The following is a 14,097-nucleotide window of genomic DNA, read 5'->3' on the forward strand; positions in this document are numbered from 1 at the left end:
CTGTCAAATATATAATTTTCTGCAGCAGACAACAACAGTCAAATTTTTCCCCAACCAAACTATCAATAATGGTCAACAAAATAGGAAAAAATCCTCTTTAGAGCTCGATCAAAGGTAGTCAAACTCAACCTTTTGAAGTGGTTAAAGACAACCCAAAATAATAGCTAAATCAGTGGTCAAACTTGATCATGTTCTACACTTGAAGTATGCAGTCAACCTCAGTCAATGTGGCCACAATACCTTGGTTCCTCTGCCAATAAATGTGGCCTTCCAAAAATGAAACTTTAGCTTGAAAACCATAGTCAAATGTGGTCAAAACACACCTGGTCAACACTGGTCAAACTTGCAAACTACTCTGAAATTTCAGCCTTGTAATTCGTCCTACAATTTGTCCTTCTACTGTCACACGTGTGAGGAAAAGATATGCCCAATAAGTTGTATGAACCAGTCAGAGAAGGAGAGAAGTTATTTTGTGAGAGAGTGAAGTGCCAAATGAGGTTGGAGGACTCTCTTATTTATACAAACCATTGAGGGCTAAGTGACATGTCTCTTGGGATTCATGAGCCTACATGATGATGTGGTTGACCTTGATAATTTGCACATGTGAGGGCATAAATTCAAAAATACATTTCTTCTTATCCAAATTTGATGATCGGTAGGTCGATTTTTGTCTTCTCAAAAAGAAGAATTTGATGAAATAATCATCTACATCAAATAAGATGTCCAAAGATGAATCTGGTCCTAGCTTCCAATTTTAATACTCCCTCTCAACTAGGGAGAATTCCATTTGCCAATCCATCTGTCATCTGTTCATCATGAACCATCTCTGCATCTCATCTCAACTTTGTTGAACAATTATGTAATAATGAAGAACAATTGATCAAGAGTGAGTCACAACACCTTGCCACTCTCCACTAAAAAATCATTCCATGGGTAGAACTCCAATCAAACTTGGTCCCAGAGTAAGTTATTGAACACCATGCATCCTAGACATAGGGAGTACGGAAGTACATGATGCATCCATTAATAGTGCTATGGTTCCAATCTACTTTTCCCAATTAATTAGCCATATGAGAGGTACTTACAATGTGTCCCAGACTACATGGGTAGGATGATGTCGGGGAAACAATAGGGAAAAACTAAATCACATCCTGCTCACAACCACACGTAGTGAAAGTATAAACCAAATCCTACAGTCGCATGTCACACCCATCGTAGGGAAAGGATAAACCACATCCTACACACATGCAAACCAATGGGAGTAGGGAAAGGATGAACCACGTCATACATGCATGCCAACAAAAAATCGTAGGAAGGCTCCTACATGTGGGGAAAGGAAGAACCACAACCCATTGACATGTCAACCATCGATCATAGGGAATGAGCAACCTACTTGCGGGGAAAACATGAATCATGTATGACCGACATATCCACATGTGACAACTGACAAATGACTATATGCATCTCTCACTAGGGTATCCACATGAGAAAGTGAACCACTCATCCTGCTCATATGTCATAGGAGAAGGTGAACCACTCATCCTATGAATATATCATCAGCTATAGGGGAAGGCGAACCACTCACCCTATGCTCTCATATATCATGATAGAGTATTACAGGGGAAGGTGAACCACTGAACCTATACACACTGTACATATAAGGGAAGGTGAACCACTCACCCTGTACACAACATACCTATAGCAGAAGGTGAACCACTCACCCTATGGTCGCACATAGATCCAAGAAGTACCCCAAGGGCCCAAGAGCTCCTAGAGCTCAATGTGCAACTAGGACCCTCATAGTAAGGTCTATCCACGACTCCCAGACTCTTTTTGAAGAAAGATAATCTTGACATTACCAAGAGGATATGTAAGGATGAAAATAATTTTCTCATCCAACCAATAATGATGGAGCTTGGTAGCTCTCCAATGCACCATATCAAAATAAAGTAGTACCTAATACTTGGATCTATCGTGGAACATGGATTCTCTAAAAAATCCATCCCACTCATGAATATCACAATATACAATGGTGGTTACCAGCACATGCTCAGATGGCTCACTGAAGAGATTTCCTAAACTAGATTCATAATACACAATACTTGTTTCTATAGACTTTTAGCCTCAAATAGTGCTTCAAGATAAACTGAATCAAGAGATATAGCACTAGATCTTATCTTTCCATCCATCACACTACCAATCAAGCTAACATCATAATATTCATGGAATCTTATATTCCAATAGTGTACCTCAAATTATAGATAATAGATTCACATGTATATCGCAATAAGCAATTATCCAATATATGAGTCTCATCCATAGATCAACTCAGAGTATTAATAACAAGGAATATGACCGATAATGTGTTTATCAAGAACACCCGACATCCCAAAAGATATACATATGCAAACCAACAACTTCTCCATCTCATCATACCTTTAAGTGTAGGTACTAGTGCATTAAGGCTAGGTATTCCATCTTGAATTGAAAATTCAACTCACTCTTACATTGATAAACAAGAGGGTCATAAATCAAACATCATCAATAGCTGCATCTTTACAATCTAAGCAAGATGGCTTGTCCATAACTCCCTCTAAATATAGAGAAAGTGACCTTGCCAAAACATAACCATTGAGCCACCTGTAATTTGTCCCTTTTCCTACTATAGACCCTTAGGTCCATGTTCCATAGTCATCAATCATAATCATGCAGCTTCCATGCAACCTCTCAAGTAATAGGGATATATCAAGGCAACATCAGAGTCATCATAATAACAATAAACTTCCATGACTTGCCTTCATCAATAAACATTGGGCAAGAAGATTCATTAGGTCATATTTCCTGGGATTCTATATCTCCCTCTGAAGCCTTGCTTTAGTTCGACATTTAGCCTTTATCAATATGCTCCTCACCTTTTGAGATGAGACATTATCATGCTTTAATTGAATCAATGAACTTTAAAATGTATGCATAGGTAATATTTCTTGCATGCTTTTCTCAATCAACAACAATTATGAAGTTATAACATTTTCAACTGACAGTCCTCAACAACAGGGATATACTTGCATCAATAGTACCTCAATATTATTGATTGAATGAGGATACCAAGGGACTTACTATGAATTTATCCTTGAAATGTTTTGCTCCTTTTATTGCCTGCTTCAATTTTGATGATGCCAAGGTATCTTATGCAACACTCATTCAAAGTCCTAACCCTTATTAGCATTGATCTTAACATCTTCTGCTGCATTATAGATAGTCCAAAGAGAACCCTAGTAATAGATCAAATCAAGTTATGGGGAAAAATTACTTCTTAGTGATAAATTTAAAATTTATAGCATGTTATCATGGGCTCAATTCATGAGGTCATCAATATGTTTGGAATATATATAACAACTGATGTACTAGATTTCTTCAAAAGTTCAATGTTGCTGCAAAAGAATTCACTTTGAACTATTCATGAAAAACCAACTTCTTCCCTGAAGATTTTGATACTAACCATTAATTGTTTGATGAACACTAGTTGAAGCCGAGAATCAGTAACATGGAGTTCATCACATGATGCAATACAATTTTGACTTTATTTCTCAAGCCAATTTAGGTTATTTGTATGATGAGAAAGAGAAGAGATCTTATCCATATAGAATATTAGAGCCATCTTAAGCTAATGATGCAAGGTTATACAACTTCTTCATCAAGTCCTCGAGACTGGCGATGTGCTATTGTAAACCCCGAAGATGACTGTAATAGCCCTCGTGAAAATTTCATGTAATAAAGATAATAAAGGAAAAATAAGACCACAATTAAGGGATACTTATTCCAAGCTGAATTTTGGGAAAATATATCCTAGTGGGCATCACTGGATGTGTTTATGGCTAATGAAATTGGCAAAGGAAAATTCAATAAGAAAAAGGCATTTTTCGCACATTTATTTATGAAAATAAAGGAAATTAGGAGAAAATGGAGGTGAAAGGTCACATGTTGAATGTGAGGAGGAAAATGAAGGAGAATAATGGAAAATGAAGAAAATGGAGGCCTAATTGATAAAAAGGCTTATGAGGATTAGTTGGTAGGCTTTTGGTCAGTGTAAGCTTGGTTAATTTGGTTTTGTAGCTCTCTCATTATTCTCTTTCTCTTTCTCACTCTTGGACACTTGGAATTTTCTTGGAGCACTCTAGATTTGGAGCAAGGAAGGAAAAACAAGAAAAGGAAAAGGAAGGAAAGCAAAGCTCAAGCAAGGATGAGCATGATCAAGTAGCTTCGGCAGTAATACTTGTAGGTAACATATGACATCTGTTATTTCCTAGCTAGTTTTGACATGCATGGCTTTTCATGTTGGTGTATGGTTCTCTTATTGTCAGTAGCATGGTTTTTCCAGGTTATGAAAATGGGTTTTAGCCTAGCCTTGCCTTTTTTTGGATGCCATGGTGTGTTAGGATGTTGATCTTGGTTTTGAGCTTTGGAATTTCTAGATGGATTTTGGAATTCAGGGTGGAGGTGGTCTCAAGATTCATTCCCAAAGGCCTAGGAATCCCTTGACCCATTTTGGTAGGATTCATGGTAAAGCCTGAGGGAGGTGTCTCAGTTTAGAGCCTAGTGATTTGGGACTAGATTGCGGTAAAGCCTAAGAGACAAGGAGATGAAAAATTCCTCAATGATAGTGATGGATTCTGGATGGAATTCCAAGTTCGGTTTGTCTTTGTGATCGAAGCATCAGTTTTGGTGTGATCACGGTTTGGTGAGGGTGGACGTGGTTAACCTCTGGATTCCCTTGGTTGTTTTTGAATTGGTTTGTCTACGAGATCCCACATTCATGCTTGGAATATGGCACAAGGGTGACTGGATGAAAGAAATAATAGGTTAAGCCATGTCTACGGTTGGGTGGCATGTGGAATTCTCTAACTTGGTCGGTATTTTCCTATGATTAATGAAAGGTAGTTTCTCTTGATTTTGTACTTGTTTATATGTGGATTTAATGGCTATTATCTCACTGTTATTTCCATGGTTTTATGTTGGTTATAAGGATGTTTAATTGATTGATTCATGTCATGGTTATTTCATGTATTTACTTGTAATTGTTACAATGATGGATGTAAGACCTAATTTATGTCGTAATGGTTCAAGGGAGAAGGTGGTGACCCTTCTTTTCATTTCTCGTAAGAGTTTCAAATCATTCATGCTCTATCTTGTATCCTAGACTTATAGATTGTATTGATGCCAAGTGTTTGACAAAATGTCAGTCCCATTTGGGGATGGTTAGGCCTATTCTTGGAGTTAGTTTTTGGTTTATTAGTCTTGTCATCATATGTTTAATGAATTATGGAAGTTACAACAAGTTCTGGGCAGTGGCCGAAATTCTAGGCTTGAAAAGTGCCTTAAATCCCGCGAAATTTGGCATAGGTCTGCTGGAAATAGTCCTTGGACACATGCATGCAAGATTGTGGGAGCATCCAGAGCTCTCTGGATGCTGGCATGCCCATAACATGGAGTTTCAATAGGTTTGATAACTTAAAAAATTAGTGGAATCTAGGGGCATGATACCTGTGTGGTTGGGATGGATCCTAGGAGTGTTGTTGCTGATGTGGAAGGTATGTTCGATGCTTTTTTGTCGATTCCACTTCCTGAAGGACACTGTGGTGAAGTAAAATTATAAGTGCAGACATAAAAAAAATTCCTCTAGCTCAATAATGGGTCTAGTCACAACTGATACATTGTATGGAAAATTTAGAACCAATTAAGAGGGCTTACCTCTTAGTACGCTTATCCCATTTGATGATGTCCTTGCTTGCTCACTCTAGCTATCTCTCGCTTCCTTCTTCAAACACCTAAAACAAGTAAACAACAGCAAACAATAACCATGATAATAGACAAACTGTAATTCAACCTACTTAATAAGTCAAGAAACATTAAGCCATGAATATATAAGATGACAAATCATTTAGAAAATCAATCGATAGTTACATATATATTGAATTGAGAGGAGATTACAACCATTGTCTTGACGTTGTTGTTCTCCTCTGACAAGACCAGGTTCCCACACACTTCTGCTAGCATTCCATGATGGCCTCAACAACAATATTTTTAAGGCTCTTCCCTTTAGGCTTCACTCCAAACCAAATCACACTTCTCTCTCACACAACTAGAGAGCTACAACTATGAATAGCTTGATGTTTACTCCAAGCCTAATTATCACTAGCACACCAATATTAACACTAGCTTGTGCTTGGGAAAAAGGGAGGTTTATATAGGATGAATGGGTGGAAGATGGATCCTCTTCTCATGGGAGAAGGTCTTATCCCTTGAGGTAGTTCCATCATTATAGGGGAAAGGAGCCCAAACTGACATCCTCAACCCCATCCCGCCAAATAATTTACCAGACTTATGTTACGAAGCTTCTAGAGCTGGAAGCTTCGAATCTTTATTTAAAAAACTTTCCATAAGAGGGCCGACGCAATTGGAACAAATCACAATCACTCCAACCGGTGCTAGGGACAGTGTTAATCCCTACATATCCGTGCAAGGAGGACAAGGGCCATTAGTGTCGGTGTTGTAAACTGGGAAAAATAGAATATTTTGGGAAAATGGTGCAAAAGGGAATTGCTCTACTCATGAAGAGGGATACAATGGGAGTTTATTCATGAAGGGAAAGCATGTAGGGTTCACTTTAGAGGTCCTCTAGGTTCAAGGAATAGGGAGTACAGGGACAATGACAAAATGTTGTGTAACAGATGCCCCCTAAAGCATAAAGGCCGAACTAGAGTGAGGGATGAAATGCTTTATGAATCAGTGTGGAGAACCATAGTATGCCATCGAAAAACCTTCAAGAAAGTACAAATACATATACATAATTGAGAAATCTATCAAATGATACATGAATCATGGCATGGATGCAACCATCTAGAGAATGATCATGTAAATGGATCCAGGTATGGCACAACCATCCATGAAAGAGGATCATAATGAAACCAAGGTATGGTCGCAACCATCCAAAAATGAGAAGGATCACATATGATAACTCATGGTATGGTCACAACCATCCATCTGAAAGAGACATGTATATCTACATAACCATGTCACATCACTTCGTAACCTGGATTATGTGAGTTGAGTCCAGGGTCTTGCGCTCCAACATGACCCAATCAAAGTACAAATTCTAACATACGAATAGATGTGTTGACATAGAACATGCTAGAAAGTCACTTGATTACCAATTAATGATGTAAACTGTTAACAAGCGCGAGAGAAACCACCAATAATGACAATGTTCTTCAAGGTACTAGCAGCATAATCCATGGAATGTGAATAGAGGAACTGAAGTCGAACACATGTGAAATCACTTAATCGAAGGCCAATGATGTGGAATTGTCATCGAGTGTGAAGAACTTGCCATTAGGGCATGCAAGCTCTAAGGTACTGGAAGGAAGTCCCTTGGTCAATATCCTAGATAATGAGCTAAAGTCGAAAGGAAATGACTATGTTGAAGGAGGGACATAATATTTCCCACGTCATCGACACGAGACAAAAGGATGCAAAATGATTATGGATGATACAGAGAATTAAAGGTAAGTGTAACTATAGAAGGACAACTCTTGAACATATCGACGACACGACGGGAAGTTTGGCAGCTTTTGGATCCATAGGATCGGTGGTCATGATGATGTGGTAGAGATCAAATGGAAGACAAAAATGAATGGCCCAACCCAGGAGGGTCAATGATACAAAGGAGGATATCCCAACCAGAAACAAAGTAGAAAGTGTTATGTTCAAGAGTGGGCTGCTGACACAACCGCTTGGATTTCCAAATTTCCCCCCACCATTTCTGGCAAGTACCCCAATTATTTTTTTAATCGCAAGCTTGAAGGGGATAACATATGCTTGCACTGTAAGTTCTTCCTTCGGACGAATCCAACCTAGTAATTTTAACGAGCCCTAGGAAGGAGAAGCTCATGTTTGTCATGGTGACAAATTTGATGTCGTTTAACCTTTTAATGAGTCCGAGAAAGGTGTAACTCAGTATCATTTTCATGTTTAGATAGTTTGTAAAAGACATGTAAAAGAAAACTCCACATGGTCCCTTTTCGTACATTTGTGTCTCTCGAGCTCGAAAAGGTAGAAAACGATACTTGAGAGAACCACTTGACTATTTCAGTCAAGGGGTACCTTTTTCATAAATAGTGCCTCCTAGCCCGAAAAAGGGGTAAAATTATACTAGGCGCATGACATTTCGCATCCGTTAATGAGTTTGAAACGACAAAGGGCTCAGCCATATTTTTTCTTTTAAAGGGTCAAAAAAGAGCTTGAAAGCGAACCCCCCATTTTATTCTCTTTTACGAGTAAAAAGGGAAAAATACTCGACAATCTTTTCATATGAACTTAATGAGTCGAGAAAAGAGCTAAAACATGACTCGTCATCATTGTCGAACATCCATCAACTGTCACTATGCAAAAGGTAAAGTGTATTATCCAATTATTTAGGCAAAATAGGTTAAAATATTTACAAAAACCTAATATTTTCATGAAGGAATGAATAAAAAGGAGAAAAATAAATATGTTTTTGCAATTTACCATTTTACCTTGCTGTGAAGACTTTTACTCACTTTTTCCCTAATTGTTCTAGAGCAAATTGCGGGAGATATGGGAGGTCATTCACCAAACCGCTAGTTATAGGTAAGAGCCAAAGCCCTGAGCTCCATTTTCATGTATTTTATTCCTACTTTTAATCATTTTTAGGTTTTTTGAGGGAGGTTTTGTAAAAAGTTTTTCACCCTCAGTCAGCGTGACTTTCGAGCATAGAATCGTGCCAAATGAGGGTGATTAAAAAAGCCTATTGCATCGTCGGTGCAACTGTTTTTAAAACAGGCGCACCGACGTCGTGAATAGGAAAAACCCTATTTCCTCACAAAATGATCGTTAAAACTTGAATTTTATGGGCCAAGCATGGTTGTTGACTCAAATTAATGGCTTTTGCAGGAAAGAATCACTGAAAATGGTGGAAGGGAAAGAATGGGAACATGAGGATGTGGACACCCAAGTGCTAAATAATCCAAATTGCATGGAAGCTTTGAGGGCTTGTGGGCTCCTCAAATTCTTTCTCACACCAGGGATGCGGGCCCAACCGAATTGCTTCGGTACCTTATTAGTCTTTGGGACATAAATCTGGAAATATTTTTCATTGGTGACCAGGAGTTGGAGTTGGAAAATTTAGATGTATATTTCATCACTGGACTGTCCCGAAGAGGGAAACTAGTAAACTTGTATGGGTCATGACTGATTTGGGCAAGCATATCCTCATTTCTTGCTAAACACTGCCCTGAGGCCTTGAAATCCAAGAGTGGGAAGATTGAGATTTCCACTATTTGGGATCTGACACTGAGATTGCTTATGTTGACCATCAACAGAGTGGCAAGGTCCTAGGCAGTACATGAGACCAACAAGTCGAAGTTCCTATATGCTATCGACTGTACAACACCTACGATCTTCAACTGGGCAGAGGCCATGAAGATCAACATAAAGCGCCAGCTGACCAAAGCTAAGGTGGGGAATCTGAAGAAATTTTGCTTCAGATCTGTGCTCGTGACCTTTTTCTTGGAATGGCTGCCACTATTCTAGTATCAGATGACAGAGGTTGATCCTCCCATGCCACGCAATCCATGGATGGCCCACTGGAGTCATTTGATGCCTAGGATCATTAGGGGTTAGCACATGTTGTACAAACCTACATTCTTTTCATGGCTACGGCAACATAATATTGTTAAGGAGGATTGGCCATACAGTGGCATCGACTTCTGTGGAGATTCGGACATGCCCTTACCAGATGGAGAGGATTTTGACAATGAAGGTAAAAAATCATTTTTTTAATTTTGAGATTTTTTAATTGTTTTTGGTATATATCTGCTTATAACATTTATCTGGTTAATGCAGACATTGGACCATAGCACCCTGCTAGGATGTCCCCAATTACCAGACACGCCCCCCAACCGATTGATGATGTTTTTCCTTATCAGGAGGGGAGTGACAATGAGGATTAGATCATGAGGAACCTTGAGGGGTTGACTTGTGGTATCTTGAAGTATGCTCAGGTAGGAGACATTCCTCGCTAGTACCAGAGACACATGGTGGGAGTCTCGGATTGGATCCACCGATTGCTGACTCATGTTGCACAAGCTATAACATGCTACCACGATCACCATGTTGATTAGTTCCTAGGTCCAACACTTATATTTTTTGAGGCCTGTGTACCACGGATATATGAGGCCTGCGAGCTGCTGATGTTATTTTGGAAACAAATATTATATTTTGGGGTTCTAATGTATAAGAAATTATCATCATAAATATATATGTTGTATTTCCTTGCTTACCATGGTAAAAATGGTTTGTTTTATCTTTTCACATGTTTCGTAAATGTCTATCCAACACATAATTAGCTAATGCATCTGTCAATGTATTTATGCACCTAGGAATATGATGATATGTGATGTAATCAAAATGTATTTCCAATAGATGAATACGGAGATACATTCTCAATATTTGAGGGTTTTTGACAAAATATTGCCCGTTGATTTGAAGGGCGACAAGCTGTGAATCCAAGTTGACAACAAACTCTCTAGTGTCAAGAGCAATGACTTTTGACAATAGTTCGATGACCACACTATATTCAGAAATTTTGTTAGTTGTATGACCTAAACAGATACCTTGAAGGTCAATCAACTCACCATTAGGGTCATAAATAACCCATGCCGTGGATGATGGGTCCCGGGTACTACGGAAAGCACCATCAGCGAAACCGATGTGAGGAATCGCAAACATCTGCAAAGCAAGAAAAACATAGTAAATAGGAAATTTGTTTGAAAACTAACACACCAAACCACACTGCACAAAAATGAATGACACACTAATGTACACAAGTAACCATGCAAGATGACCTAAGCATAGTACTTCTTGAGGTAAAGCCTGTTTCGGGGCTTATCCAGAGGATTTCCTTCATAATCAATAAGCTCATAGGCTCCTTTCTGCAAAACACGTTTCACAATGTAGGGCCCATGCCACATGGGTTTGAACTTGCCTACCCCCAACTTATCATTAGCTTGGTCGTATAGTAAGACTAAATCACCCTTAGAAACGTGCGAGGGGAGACTGACTAATCGAAATGAGACTTGACCCATTTATTTTGTGATTTGATGACCAAGGTAGTGAGACAACGAGTCTCATCTAGTTGTTCTAAATATAAGTGGCGTTCCTCCTGAGGTGATGTTTTGGGGAGGAGTTCAACAACTAATTTGAGTGAAGGAATCTCACATTCGATCAACAATGTTGCTTCCAGACCATAGACTAGCTGGAATGGCGTGAAACTAGTTGTGTCTTTAGGTGAGGTTCGGTAAGCCCGTAGAGCTGAAAAGAGCATGAGATGCCAATTTGACTTGTGCATCCCAATAGTATGTTGAAGCATTGTAACCAAAACCTTGTTCATAGCTTCAACTTGGCAATTGGCCTAAGGGTAATATGGGGTCAAGCCATCGTGGTGCAAGCCCAATGTGGATGTTAGCTCAACCATCATGTAATCTCTGAAATGGGAGCCATGGTTTGTGACAATGGCTTGAGGTAGGCCAAATCTGGAAATAACATCGTTGAAAAGGAATTGAGTCATTGTCTTACCATCTTCAAAGTGTGTAGACATCACTTCAACCCATTTGGTGAAATAATCCACACCGATGATAATATAGCCATGCCCCCCGGCTGAACGAGGGTTACATGTCATATAATTGATGCGCCCATTTGGAAAAAGGACCAATGGTAATGACAGGGTGTAGGTGAGCGGGTGGGGCACGCATCTTACGTTGGTAAATTTGGTTGGCACTTGCGAACAGAAAGGATGCAGTCCTTAAAAATAGATGGCTAGAAATAACCAGCCTGAAGGATTTTTTGAGCAGTAGCGTAACCAGACATATGACCACCACATGCCCTAGAGTGGCAATCATTGAGAACTCTTTCAGCTTCCTCGATCGTAAGGCATTGGGGAAGAACTAAATCGACACTAACATTATATAAAGTATTGCCAATAATACGGTAGGGTTGGGAGAGATGTCGAATCCTTCGGTGATCATCCTTAGTCAATGCGGACCAGAACGTGGATGTCTAGAGATACACGATGTATCGTCGTACCATGGATCAAGGGTGCTAATCAAGAAGAGAGTCTCACCTAGAAGCTATTCATCTACACTAGTAGGGAGGGATTTAGAAGGAAGGGAGCGAATCAATTCAACGAAAATGAGTGACTAAATAAAATTCTTGTGAGATCACAATCCATTTAGAATATTTTCCCCCCAACAACTCACGAGTCAGGATATAGGTCATGGGGCTGCATTGGGAAATCACTGTAGTCATGCACAAAAGGATGTAGTGCCGAAAGAGTTGAAAAACCTAGATGGTAGCCAAAGAAAACTTCTTGACATGTGCATAATGCGTTTCAGTGTCGAGGAGATTATGACTAAGGTAGTAGATAACATGTTCTTTGCCTTCGCTCTCGTCTTGGACCAAGACCATAGCAATGGTGCTAGGGGCCACAACTGGGTAAAGGAAGTAATCTCGATAATAATCTGGAGGGTAAAATAGAGGAGCATTTATGAGGATAGCCTTGAGATCATCAAAATATTTTTGGGCCACCTCATCCCATACAAAGGGCGTTCCCTGTTTTAGCAACCAGGTAAATCCTGTAGCTAGCCCAACATAATTGGGTATAAACTGACGGAGAAATTTTTCCTTTCCTTGCGGGTTCTGGAGCTGGTGCAATGAAGATGGAGGGGGTAAGTTTACAATGGCCTTGACTTTCAGTGGATCAAGGCGAATACCATCCTTGGAAGCGATGAAGTCGAGGAGTCATCTGGATTCTATGCAAAAAACACATTTATGCGGGTTTAACCAAATGTTGTAGTGTTTGCAGTGTAGAAAAACCTACCAAAGATGGTCCAGGTGATCTTGGTGCTTACGAGAATGAGCGGGAAGGTCATCCAAGTAAGGCTGGACAATGTTGTGATATCATGAAACACATAGGACATTGCTCGCTGAAACATAGCCCTAGCATTTTTTAGGCCGAAGGGGAGCTTTTTGTACATGAACGTACCCCACGGATAGATAAAAGTTGTCTCTTCTTCATCGGCCGGTGCAATGTTGATCTGGTTATAACTAGAAAAACTGCCCATAAAGAAAAAGATCTCGCTCCTGGCACATTCGTCAATGATTGATCAATGAAGGGAGTAGGATATTTATCTTTAGGACAAGCACAATTAAGATCTCGATAATCAATGCAAACGGGGATTGTGCCTTATTTTTTAGTCACCGAGACAATATTGGACACCCAATCTATAAGAGGGATGGGATAGATGAACTTAGCTTTGAGAAGTTTTTCAATTTCACCCTTGATAGCGGCGGCCTTCCTAGGGTGCACCGAGCAAAGCCATTGGTGAACGGGCTTTGCATGCGGATAAGTTGGTATTTCGTAAACAACGATTCTAGGATCAATGCAAAGCATTTCTTCATAGGACCATGAAAGAACATCACGGAATTCCCGAAATAGACGAGTATAAGTCTTGAACTCATCTAGAGAACAAGATACCCCGATATGGACATGCTCAACGATATCGGGCTTGATAGAAATATCAATTCGTATCGTTTGGGTAATATTACCCAAATTTCCTTCCGATCATACTTCATGAGTCATGATTGGTGGCAGAAGCGGGAGGGATGGAAATGGAGAAGAGGACTCTTTGAAAACGATAGACATGACCGTCGGACAAGGCAGGAACGAAGAGCAATGATGAGTATCGGTCCAATGTGGTTCCTTGAGAGACACGACTTCCATGATACCTTCATCATCAAGGAAGGTCTCGGCAAAGGGATCAAGTGATTCTGAAGCACCAAGCCATGGGGATTGAGAGTACGTATCGAGAGAGGTCTTAGAAATAGAAGAATCAGAGGATGCAGAACTTGAAGCCAAAGCAATTTCCATGTAATTGACTTCAGTGGGACTAAGCGGCATAACCTCAACCTAGGTATCAATAAGATCTAGTGAAGGTATGACCCAAGGATTAGATTTAACCGAGG

This window comes from Pinus tabuliformis, chromosome 1_2, assembly GCF_031772625.1.
Source record: "Pinus tabuliformis cultivar Carrire ecotype Pingquan chromosome 1_2, CPIR1, whole genome shotgun sequence".
Lineage (NCBI taxonomy): Eukaryota > Viridiplantae > Streptophyta > Pinopsida > Pinales > Pinaceae > Pinus > Pinus tabuliformis.